General features: G+C 38.6%; 1 long non-coding RNA gene across 1 annotated transcript; it reads right to left on the reverse strand.

Annotated features, from left to right (window-relative positions):
- Window positions 1–563: 563 nt before the first annotated feature.
- On the reverse strand, window positions 564–10,489 carry LOC118163537. The gene is made up of 3 exons (XR_004749100.1): window positions 10,449–10,489; window positions 10,243–10,307; window positions 564–675 (listed from the first exon to the last, which is right to left on the reverse strand). It is a non-coding gene; the product is annotated as an uncharacterized LOC118163537 (long non-coding RNA).
- Window positions 10,490–13,505: the final 3,016 nt, after the last annotated feature.

The raw sequence follows: 13,505 nt of genomic DNA on the forward strand, positions 1-13,505 counted from the left end.
GCTCTGAGTACAACATCCATCCAGCTGATGCTGAACTATACCCTGCGTTGCAAAGATGTAATGAATTTTATTCCCTCAGGATGAGTACTGTTTGTCTGAACAGCTAAAGCCTTACATTTCTTTATGACTTTCATATGAACTTTATTTGAAGGAAACACTTAGTAGTTCCATTAGCAGCAGAGACCACCTGCTTTTATTAGCCAGGAGAGACAGGATGTTGTTTTGCCAGCTTTTGCTTCCAGTGTTTTTAGGATTTTCTGACCTTTGCTCAGTGATTGTGTCAAGCTTAAGTGTGAGGATTGTCCCCTCACAGATTGTGACAGAATTACCTTCCCTACCTAGCTCCAATGAGGGATGGAGATAATTTTGCAGAAATTGTGAGTTTGGGTCTGGATTTTAATTATTCTCAGTGAAACAACCTTCCCTGTATTGACTATGGATGACATATCCCTTTTAGGCCTCCCTTCTTGCTGCTAGTGTTTGTGCTACTGGAGGAAGAGATCAGAATAGCTCTGTATCATCCTTTTAACCACCTGTTTCAGGTGGAAACATCAATTTCTTACCCTCAAAGATTCTTGAAGAACAAGGTTTTGAGGATATGGCCATTCAGCAAGGAACCTCCTTGCACACACAGCACAAGTGTGAAAGTAAAACAATGGCAGCAAATCAATCCATCTGAAATAAAGCAAAAGAAGATAAAACACTGCAAAACAAGTCAAAACTGATATTAAACGTTGATGATACCTAGCAGCGTGCAGAACACAAGAGAAAAAACAGAAGCCAAGTTTTGTGTCTAAGCTTCTTCTGTACTTTGACAGACAAACCCCTAGCCTGCTTCATGATCTCTTGCCTTCGCCCTCCTATTCCAATTTTTCCTGTAATACGTAGAATGGTATCTTTAAGAAGGTTGATACTGTAAATAGTGCACAGATACAGGGGTTCTAACTTCAGGTCGCATTGATTTCTGGCAGGAAAATTGCTTCAGCTTTGGAAACACAATTGTATCTTCAAAGATTTGAAGGCCAGTTGCTGTTTCTGCATGTTTGTTTCTTTTCCTTATGTGACACTGAGAAATGCAATTCCTCCTGTAAAGGGGGGGAAATTCCAGTATCTATCATTTTGAAGGATTACAGTCAGCGCCATTAACTTGCAAATGCAGCTCTAGTCTAAATTACATTTTCTCTTAGGGCATTCTGAAAGTGAAACTCAGCATGAGACTTGAAATTAAACTGGATCAGGAACAGAAAGCCTGAGAACCTTTCCTATTTCCATAAAGAAACTGAAGTCATTTTACGTTGCATACAACACCGCTGTGTAATATCTTGTCATTTGCTTGGAAGACAATGCTTGTCTTGTCTGAGTAGCTTGGAGAAATTGAACTGTTCTAACTTACAAAGTTAAATAACGAGTTCACTTTAGTTTGATGTTCAAAAGCTAGTTTTCACTTTTCTTAAGTTTATTTTTTTTAGGCCTTCATACCTCTGAGCAATTTAATTTGCATGTAACTATGTGTATTTTCTTCAGAATTATTCAGGTAGAATATGAATGGCCAACTGTTTTTTTTTCCACCTGTGACATTTTTCACAGAACCGACATTAAAAATCTAAAGCTTAATTTTTAAAAGAAATCGCAGACAAGTTTCCAAAAGCGTCTTTGCATTTCTATTCCCACTGAAATCAACACCTAGAAATTCAATCGTCCTTTCTTGTAATTACAAGAAAAAAAAAATATGTAAGCTGCTGCAGTGTAGTGCTTCTCTAGTCTGTGGACAACTTGAAACAGAGTTTTAGGGATGTTAACTCCTGTTTTTCCCATTCTAGCAGTGTAAATCTGAAACCAAAAGATGACTGTGTCAACATTGTCTACTCTTCCCCTGCTAAGGATGACAGAAATGCTCAGGTGAACTTCTGCAATCTACATTTTTTTCCAGTGCCATTAAAAAACAAACAAAACAAAACAGAACAAAAAATCAGATCCTGCCATGTGCCCAGCATCTTCCTGTACAACTTGTCTGAAACAGTACAGTGATTCAAACAATTTATAGCACAATGAGAACCAAAAACACAAAGCTCTCCCAGTCACTAGAACACCTCCATAGCATCTTCTTCTGCTCTCTTCCAAAGAAAAGCCCTCCTTGCTGACACCATAACCTAGCCTGATGTATGGGCAATGCAAAAGCCACTTTCTCACACAGAAGAAAGGATGCTCCATGAGACCACAGAAAATTCATCCCCTACCACTACCAAAATCTCAAACCTGACAGCAAGTAATAAATAAATAAATAAACTAAAAAAAAAAATTTAAATTAAAAATGCATTTATTTGAAGCTCTTCCATTCTGGACCAAGTTTACAATGTATGGGAAGCACAAAATACGACTCAGTGGGATGGATGTTAACAATAATACATACAAAATTGTCATGGAGATGTATCATTTCCACTAAGTACAATAGAGCTCTACACACCCAATTAAGCGGCTGAGCAAGATTTCTCAGGCTTCTGGATGTTCTTCTTTGAAAATTATGTAGCTGCTAGTTGGACTATGTAAGGTGATGGCAGTGTCCTCAGATTTACTCTCCCTAAGATTTCAGAAGTTCACAGGCTGTAAACATAATTACATCAGTATACTTCTTCTATTTGGAAAGAAAATTTTGTATCGCTAAGCTGCCGTGTTCTCAGGTTGCTCAGTTGACTATTATGCCACTCTTGCTGCCTCTTACTCAGGCTGACACGGTGCCACAGCGGTAGCATTAGAAAGGTTTCTGCTGTCATGCTAAAAATAATTGCACATCCCTAGTCTAGGCAGATTTACAAGCAGCTAACAGTCTGATAATTTCAGTGGATCACATATTTGGTAGGATTTTGGAAACAATCTGTTTTCATTTTCATTTTTCCCTCTTTTTTTCCCTATCATTTATTCTCACCAGCAAGTGTGTTGAAATGTAAAGCAAATCTATTTTATGTACTGTTATAGCTTTTTCAAACCACAGTAAATATTTCCAGGTATTCTGTGGTTTAATTAACAGATTACGGTCTGCTCGAAGTGTGTACATAGTGTTGGTCTATTTGCAGAAGAACTTCACTAAGAAATGCATCTGTTCGTTTCTTCTCTTTCGTGAACGTAATATTTGCCATTACCTGGTGTATCAGATTAGGAGTGTTATAGGAATACACTGATTCTGGCAATGAAGTTTGGAAGTAACTGTGTAGATCCTGTTTGTCGTGTTTCTATGGTTATTCATAAATATTATGGCCAACCTCAGTCAATATATGCCATTTGCAAATGAAATATATGTATTTTTTTCTCTCAAATTGCTAAAAGCTGTTTTCTTTCAAAACTCATTTCAGAGTACTCAGAGAAATCCAGTCAACTTTTTATTAATATAATTTAAAGGATGCCCAATGCAAACACAGTTATTCAGTGCCAATGTTTTCATACTTGGACCAGTAGACCACTTTTATGCATTGTTTACCTCTACACTGGGTTTGGGGGGGGGGGACAGGACAAGTGGGAGGAGGGGATAGGCTGCACAAATTTAAAACAATCAAAAGGTCCTTTGGCAGTTTATTCCCTGACAAATTAGTGCACTGCCTGGAAAATTAAGGGAAACCTGATCTGTAGCTCCAGTGGAAACCACTTGTCATCTATTGTCCAGATCTAAGAAATGTTACTTTTCCTCTTCCACATATGCTGAAGAAGAAATCCAGCTGAATGTTTTGCAGGCATTAGCGGGCCACTAGAGACCAAATGTAATCTTCTCCTCAGGCCTCCTGGATGACACAAGCCATGGAATTCCACCCAGTAATTTCTGTGTCAAGCCTATAACTCCTGCTACGGCATCAAGCACAGTCATGAGAAAGACTTCCATTCTTGATTTAAAGACTTTCAGTGAAGGAGATCCACCGTATTCCTGGACAATGTTTTTTCAAAGCTGTTAAATACCCTTATTGTTCAAAATGCAGCCTTATCCCTACTTCAAATGGATCCTCCTTCTTCTAGTGGCTGGCTCTTATTACACCTTCATGTGTCTGAGTAGACAAAACTCTACAATTATGCTCTTTTAACTGTTTAGAAAATTGTACACTGTGAGCAAGCCACTTCTCAATAAAGTGAAGAGCCTGAAATACTTCTGTCTTTTGATGTAAAGAGGTGTTATTTATTTAATCTAGTTTAGCTTGTCCTTTAAATAGTCAGCATATGGAAATAGTCTGTGTACAAAGCCTAAGATATGATTTAAAGCACAGATAGCTGATAACTGGTTTAGTCTCACCAGCATTTATTATTAACATCACTATTATTATTTTAAGAGTCAAGAACCCCTCCACATGCCTTCACCTCCATCCATTGTACTTGCCAATGTAACTGGAACAGATAAAATACCAATATGAACAGTCAACATGAATGTCTCACAGGCAACAGAAGATCTGACTCTCCATAGACTTGCAAACATTTGATCCTACCTCCAGGAGACATCACTCAGTGTTGGAGTATCCACAAGCGACTCATTACTCTGTGTCCTGCCCTGCTTAGAAATTAAAACTGCAAAAGCTAGAAGTGACTGCTCATTTTCCCAGCCTTTTGGACAGGAATAGAGCTGAGCAATAAAATAAAATAATTTTCTTGGAAAACCTCCATCTCTTTTCTTTTGTTTGTGAGTAGCTTGAGATGTTCTCAGATTTATCTGAGAGGACTTGTGAACTTCTTTGCCATTTCCCTCCCAGAATAATTTATGCTAAGTTTTTGTTAACATTTTACTATTTAATTTAGTACACTGCATTGTGTAAGTTGTTTACCAAAATTAGTCATTACTTTCTCTGTCCTACGGTTGGGTACTTAGACCAAATCTGCAAAGGTCAGATTAAGAACTTTACCAGAAATAAGAAATGTTTCAGCCGGTGCTTAAGCTGTCACATACAAAACAGTCTCGTGAATGTTACAGAACAAGGATCACAGAAGAAGAGATCAGAATGTGGGAGGCACGTTTTGGTATGGCACCAAGTTCAGGATGAGAAGAGATGCAGCAAAGCCACATATGCAGCTGCTACTTAAGTGAAATCCTGCTTCTACTAGCATTTCTTGGTTGTTGCATTATATATCACTAATTGAGCTGTAAATATTCATGCTGTTTCATGTTTGTTTGGGAAGCCTGGCTGCAGAGGCAATGTGAAGGGGTCTGAATTGAAAGGCAGGTTTATACCACCTGCTCAGGAGTGGGTCAGGCTGTGGACAGCCAGCTGCTCCATGCTGGAGTAGCATTTAGACTGACCTTAGACTTATTTAATAACATTTTGATAACTGGCATCTCTAGAACCGAGGGAGCAGAGCCATGAATTACAGCCACTTACTTCTCATCCCCAAGAGTTTGTAAACTGAGGATATCACTTCATATTTCTTATGTAAAAGTACCCTTTAAAGGTAGCATTCTTTCTACATTTAGAGCTTATTCTGGAACTCTCTTAAGTAGTGCCTGAATACAGTTCAAATCCAGTCCCAGTGCTGACATTTGTGCATGTTTCTATCCAGTATTTTCTCAGGCAAAGCTCCATTGGCTTCGAGAAGGGTTTTGCTTGAGCAAGAACATCAGGTTTGACCTTTCAATTGCACAGTGACAACTAATAACAGCTCAAAACAGATTTCTCTCTCTTTTTTTTTAAGCACAATACAAAAAATCTTCAGTCTATTACAGTATATTTGCTGCCACTGAAGCTCTCTTCTCCCCAGAATAACAGAAATAAGCTGCTTTTTTCCAAAGCTGCTTCAGCATCCCTTGAAGAACCTCTACTGAGTTTAAGAGTTATTAAATCAGCACCTTTCGGAATGCCGATGCTTGCATCAAATTCAGCAGCACAGTCAGAAATACCTGATTGTTATACATGTAAATGCAGCCTAGAGCAGCTACACATTCAATTACTTCTGTGGCAGAGCAAGAGTGAGAGCTCGGCTCCTGTCCAGTCCTCTACCCCTTCGCAAATGTTTTTTTCCCCTTTCAACCTTATGACAAGCAAGGGAGATGGTGTGGTTTGCACACCATCCAGTCTAATTTAGTCCAGTCTAATTTATCTCCGGTGTAAATCTTGTGAATTGCTATCTAAACAACTGTTCTATAATGCAAACCCTTTGACTGATTGGCCCCATGTGTCATAGGGCCAGGTCAGATAGGTATCTCTTCACTTATTCCATGAATGTGAGAGGAAGGCCAGCAAAAAATTCATGCTACATTTATTTTTATTTAATTAGACTATTAACTACATCTGACAACAAAACCTGCCAGGTGACTTTACACTGGAGGAGATCACGTGAGTAATTGTAAGTTTATGAACTAGCCCATTATTTCATTCATCCCTTCACACTTTATTTTAAGACATTTCAGTCATAACTTCACTTTCCAAAACAGCCTGAAGTTCTCTCATCTTTCCAGTGGCTGAAGAAGAAATACTGAAGTATGCCCAGCTTACCCAGGTTAGCCCATGTGTTTGCCTTCGAAGTTGAACAAGAGGCACTTTAAGTATGCTTTCAGACTTGCCTGTTGTTGAGGCCTGGGTAAAATCCTGACCTCTTGAAAGATAACAGCAAAATTTCCACTAATTTAATTAGAACCATTTCCCTCCTCACATACCCTAGTTAAGACTAGGAAACTTAAAAAAGAAGCAATTCTGAGTTGTTTTTTTCCTTTTTATAGTCAAGTAAGAAAGTATAACAGTCGTCATTTAGAGGCATCATGTGTCTTAATTTTGGAGGCTGCTCTTTTACCAAAAACACTGCCAGGCAGGCTGGAAGCTGTAGCCTAACAAGGAACAGCAAGTCATAAATTTAGATCAAGTACCCCAGTCATCACGTGTGGCTTGGGGGAAAACAGTTGCCCAAATGCTGCTGAGGTCAGTGCTACAGTTGTGTTGCATGGGGAGTTAAAAATGGAGCACAAAGCTGTATGGAAGGGCAGATCCCTTTCATTTTTCTTGCTTTGGGTGTTCTTTTTCTGTTTGTATTTCACCAGAAATTCTCATGGTTTAATACTTCTATTAGTTCTAACACAGAGCTTGTACAAGTCTGTCATATCCATCCTGGTTTGCTTTACAGACTGATGGGAATTGCCCATTCTCTCCCAATCTTGCTAGTGTTTTCTTCAGAGTGCAGATAAACCTTAGAAAAGAACTCCAATCATGCCTCTATCTGTTTCTTTGAGATGCATGTTACATTACTCAGGAAAGTAAGCTGAACCTCTTGGCAATAATGTTGTCCCACACCTCAAGAACTGCTGATAAAAAACACCTGGTTCTGCTGTACTTTCTTAGGATATTTACCTGGTTCTCTATTTTACATTGCCACATTTCAGTAGCACCTCAGTGCCCCGATGCATGAAAATGACAGAAATTGAGAGCACTCACTGTGTCCCATAAAAGATCCTACAGGTTTCTACCTGTACTGTCTGGGGAATGAAAAACTCTGCTTTGGCATCATTTTTTTTTTTTTTCCTCCAAGTGCATAGATTTGTGATTTTAAGATCAAGTTACTTGATAGCTTTGTATTGTCATTTGGTATGAGGCATTTTACAGGGTTGGAGGGTCTTGAGATACAAGGACACTGTCAGTCCTGGAAAGCTCATGAAAGCAATATGAAGAGGAAATTTTTGTAGGGTTTCCCACTAATGGTCAGATCCTTTATTGCCTTTGGAAGACCACATATGGCCAGATCCTTTTGTCAAATAAAGGTTTATTTTCAAGGCTCTCTCCCCAAATAGTCCCACATGAATGCAGCCATGATTTCCTTTATTAGCTTCAAAATGAGCCCTGCGGGTCCACAACCTAAACCAGAGACAGTTATTTCCATTTTTTTTTTTGTTTAACATCACTTACAGTAGCTACCAAAGAATAGACCACCTCTATGCGCATACTTAACTGTGTGCAGCACCTAGCACAAAGGAGGTTCATACTCTCTAGTTACTCCTGTAATAACATTCTTCATATTTTTCAAATCTTATGAATTTAATTTGGTGATTTCTATCTGCTCCTGCAATTGTTTTAGACCATGCAGAATTACATTGTTCATAGCTGCTAGCTGATGGTGAAAAGGGTGGTTTTTTTTAGAGCTAATGAGTGTTACAGTGAGGACAGGCTCACTGGACTGAGAGTTACATTAAACAGAGTGCCTAAAATACTGCCAGATCAGCTTCCATTCTGAAGTTTGCTTCTGTAGTCTACTTTCCATTCCAAACTATGTTCATCTTCATGCTTGCAGTCAGACTATCTTTTAATCTTCTAACTGTTCATTTCAACTCTTGATATCATTATAACAACAGAACTGAATCACACTAAGGCATACATCTTGACAGGGCTGAAAGCTGTAAGACAGGAAGTATTTAAGATAAGTCTGTAGCTCAGAAAGTATCACACAGAGGCCCTAACAACTACTGAGCTGTAGAGTTACCAGTTTTGCCAAAAGCAACAGATTTCTTTCTGATCTCAGTGCAACTGTTTCCACACAAATCACATATGGAGACATTTTATAGGGGTTATGTTATCTATGCCTCTTCTGTTTTCTCCTTGCATAGATTCTTGTATTTTGACACTACTTCTCCTCCCATATAAATGACCTTGTAAATTAAATTTATAGCTTTACAACTGGGGTCAGATCAGTACAATTTGTTCTAGTTCAGAATACGGAATAGGAAGGAGTGTTCTTTAACAGTTTAGGAATGGAAACAGCCTCCACCGATCACTAGAATAACAAACTGGGAATTGGGAATCCCATATTTCGTCTTGGCTGGCTATGTGAACAAATCATGAAGTCTTTCTGTGGCTCCAGTTCACCCATCAGTAAAGAGGAAATCTGATCATTCCTGTCTACTTCAGAGGGAACTGATCTGCATTAAGCACTGACGCACTAACATAGAAATGACTATAAACACATAAATCTAGGTCTCAGTGGTAAACGGTAGAAGTTAAATCAACTCACTGTTCAGTAGAATGACTCCTAGCCCAACGCTCCTATCATACTCTGAGCATGTTAGTTCTTACCCATGCAGTACTCATCAGATCCATCTCTGGAACTGGCAGGCACTCAGCTTTATTACCATACGCATAGTATGCTTTATCCATTTCCTACAGTGAGCACAATGAACACTGCAGACACCATAGCATTGTTCACTGTCAGAAATGGAAAAAGAGTTCTAGTAAATAGTTATGGCAATGACTGTTCATGTATGAGTTTGTAAAAGCTTCATGAGAATGGACAGAATATTTGTCCAACTCCTCCCAAAAAGCTGACTTGTCAGGCTTTAAGTTTTCATCACTTCACCACTTAAAGATGTGCAAGATGCTGAACTTGTCTAATATATAGATTGCTACTGTGTGTATATGTTATTAGTCACTGGAAAGTTATAAAGTAATTAAAAGAAGCACCAGACTATATCATGATTATGTAGAGAGAAATGTTGAAATACAGCGAGCATCAGCAGTCAAAATCGACTAACAAATTTAGGTGAGTAACAAAATTCAATAGACAAAAAATGCACAGGCAGTTTTGTCACTCTGAGTACCAAGTCCCGATTATGGCAGTTACATAAAAAGCTGAACATGTTTTCTCTCTGTCTCTTTTCTACCCCTTCCCCACCCCAGACTATTGCAGCATTTTGGCTTCCATTTTCCTGCTAAAGAAGGCAATGTTTAGTAAGCAGGACACAAGACCAGGAGTCAGCACACTTGGCCTTTACTCTTGGCTGTGCCATTGTCCTGCTGCTTGACCTTTTTCATCACCCTGTGGAAACAAACAGCACCTCTGTGTGTCTTTATTTCTGTTCCTACACTTTGCAAGTCCTATGAGCAGAACTGTCCTGACATGAGCAGGGTGTGACACATAACAAAACCCCAGTCTTGGTCAGGGTCTCAACATCCTGAAATACTAAAATAAATAATTATTACTAACTATCCAAACAGTGCACTCTCTGAGACAGCAAGTGATTGGCAGAGGAGACTGTGTCATTCTTTCCATTTTCACTTCATCTTGCTTGTTCAACTTTCAACTTTATATGTTAATCCTACAAATATTCATCAAAAAAGTAAGAGTCATTCATTGCTCATTTTTCAGGACTAATACTGGTGCAGTCCTCACCTAGGCAGTGAACTCACTTTTTAAATTAAAAGCTGATTTTCTGAAGGCCCGCCCAGTCACGACCAATGACCACGCAGTTAACAGATCATGCTGCTTAAACTTGTAAAGGACAAAAAGCAAACAGCAGCCTGGTACCTTACAGCCTTTTACTTTTCCTTCTACATTCTACTGTTATGCTTCTTTGGATGTTGTTTTCAATTCTGGGGAATAAATTAAATGAAACACTCAAAACCAGTGTAAACAGAATGGTCAAAATAATAAGGAATTGATATCACGACTCACTGGAAAATTAAGCAGCATGAGGGTTTCACTGTAAAGCTAAAATCTCTACCTGGACATACCTGAAACATGACAGGACTTTCAGGCTGTCTCCACAGCATGATGGTGTTCATTCTGCACTCCGACCCAATGTCATTTTGGTAAAAAACCTGGAGGGAAAAAATTAAATCTTCGTTGCCATTATGATTTTTTCATTAAATCAGATATAAGTCTAGACATGTTACAAATAACCAGGAGGAAAGCAATAGGCAAAATACAGTTAAAAAAATCAAAAGCTGTATGATACTTTCCAATTATCCATACTCCTCTGTATTTTTATCACAGTGAATATAACTCATGCACGTTTATATTTGTAAAGCGGGAAGATTTTTCCTATAATGAAATAATAGGGACTACAAAGTATGTACTAATAAGTATGTGTGTGTATATATTATCCTATTTAAGTTTGAAAATGCCAATAACAACCGATTTTTTTTTTTTCCAAAACTACCATGAAAAAAGAAGCCCTTGCTTCCTTTAATATTTAACAACGATACAACCCAAACCTCAACCACAAAGTTCCAAACTCTAGTATCTCTTGAAAACTATATCCAAATAATCAGGCATGATTGCTCCTCTTGCATAAAGTGAGGGATATCAGCACTAAAGCCTGGATCCTCAGACTCTGCTTTAGAGTTCACTCTTGTTTAAAGCTGAACCAGAAACAAATACGGCTGAATGCATCTGAAAACATACTGTTCCTCTGCAGTGAGGTCATCTCTTATATTCCATTGTCTACTAGGTAAATTGTATAACAGGAAAATCCAAGCTGAAATATTCAAACTGCCAAGGATTATGAATTCTTTGTTTTGCTTTGGAAACAAACGCACAGTAGAGACCAGAGCCATAGTGCAAGGAAGACATAACAAAGGCTTTGTTTGTAAGGGGATGGAACCACTGCTCTCTGGTCAGAGATGAGGTTGGCTGATGTGTTTTCCATAATAGTCAATTGAACAATCTCAGCACTCAATCCTGGCCAAATACTAATCTACTGAATTTATTACATTTGGGTTTCTAAATTGAAATTACCATCTGTAACCCATGTGTGGTAAACAGCACAGAACATGTGACGAGAAAGAAAACCAGCTCGTGAAAAGCTGGGCAAATCCCACTTAGTTTCAGGAGTTCAGAGAACTGTGATACTGCACATTGAATATTTTCTTGCTGAGCAAAAACCTTAGCAGATTAATGAGGTTATTTGCTAAAAAACCCTCTGTTCATCTCTGTAATGGTCTGTGCAGCCCAGGTCTGGAAATGTAGTTGGTTTGACCAAAGCGATACCATCAACTAACAAAGCCAAATTTCATAGGAAAAATGCCACGGTAGCCAGAAATAATACACACACACATACAGAAAACAATCACAGCTTAGAATTTCAGTGGGTTTTGTTTGTTTATTTTTGTGTGTGTGTTTAGAATATCTGTTCTCACAGTCATAAATATTCTCAGGACAACAAAAACTTATCCAATATTGCAGCTACACAATGTGAGATGGGTGAAATGCTAGACTACTAAACACAAGACACTTGGACCTCTGCAGGCCCACCATGTCACCCAGCAGTCTTGGTCAAGAAAGCTTCTGGTGGTGACTGTATGGTCTAATTCCTATTATTTCACAGAAAACCAAGGGCTTCAAACTTTTGTGTGTTTGTGTGTGTGTCTTTCGCATCTCTAATACATGTGCTCCCTTCAGAAAAACAGTTCAGAAAACAGCAAGTCTATTCACTTCCAGTTAAATAAACATGCAAGGTATGAATGTCAACCGGATGCCCACTTCATGCTTTCAGTTTGGTTTGTGCCAAACCATGTGTTTGACATGATTTCTACGCAGAAATGGAAATGGGTCTGGGCTTAGTGGACACGTATCACACTATACATGTGGACAAACAGAGCTGCAAATTACCTGCAAAATGGTGCTGAGTAAAACTTGCCTAAAAATGTTTTGAGAACAATTCTGTCTCCAGCAATGTTTTTGTTAGTTTGTTTTTAACCAACCTTCTGTCTAAGTTTCTGCAAATGCTATGAGTGAAAATTTGAAATAATTTTTTAATGAGGGTATCATACAACTGATCCTGTATCACTGATCCCAGGAAGCCATGAGTCTTAACAGCCACCCAGACAGGGTCTTCTAACCCTCCCATGATATCATTGCTTCCAGGTCATATTTCATAGAGAAATAAAAACAAGTAAAACAGGACCCCAGACATGCTAGGGGCTGAACAGAGCCCGTGCTTAGAGTCTGACATGAAAAGTGAGACATTAACTAGGGGCTGGTCATAAAGTCTACCTGTAATGTCAAAGGAGATGTGCACATTCAAATGACAATTCATCCCATCCATGGGAAGGGATGGGATGTCTCTGTAGGTGTCCATCTCTCTTCACTCTCTAGAAAGTAACTTAGAAAAAAAAGTTCACATTTTTAGTGGTGAATTGAGCCAGATTTTCTTTTTCTTAAGGCTAACAAAAAAAGACTTCCTATCCTCTATTTCCCATTAAAAATGCTCAGAATCACTTCCTCAAGGTCATATAAAAGGTCTGTAGAAAAGCTAGGAGTTAAAACTCAGATATTTGTGTGTGTGTGTGTGTTTTTTTTGTTGTTGCCGTTCAGCCCTTCCTTCGTCATGGTGAAGTAGGCAGGAAAAAGGTTCTCACTGCTTTCCAACAAACAGCAGTGGAAATACACGATAGATTTATTTCACACTTTGTGCTTCCTGTCCATTTCTCTGTGAAGAGAACACTATCCCTGTTGTTTTCATTCTTCCTGACCTAAGTCAAAGACATAGAAATTTAGTCCACTTTTCCTGTTTCTTTGGCATTTATTCTTAGCGACATTGTTTATGTTGTTAATCCCACTAGGGCCTGAACCTTCAACTGAGATCAGTGCAAGACTTGCAACCAACCTGAATGAATTCAGTATAAGGTCTTAGACAGAACTGTTTTCATGCAAAGACTCCAACTTCACAAATTACAGATCTGATAGCTCTTTGTTCTTTTCAGATCTGGGATTAACGGAGTTAGGAATCTGCCTGTATTTTCTTCTATTTGACTTGCACAGATTTAAAATACCACGCTGCTTCCATC

Source organism: Oxyura jamaicensis, chromosome 3 (assembly GCF_011077185.1).
Source record: "Oxyura jamaicensis isolate SHBP4307 breed ruddy duck chromosome 3, BPBGC_Ojam_1.0, whole genome shotgun sequence".
In the NCBI taxonomy this organism is placed as follows: Eukaryota; Metazoa; Chordata; class Aves; order Anseriformes; family Anatidae; genus Oxyura; species Oxyura jamaicensis.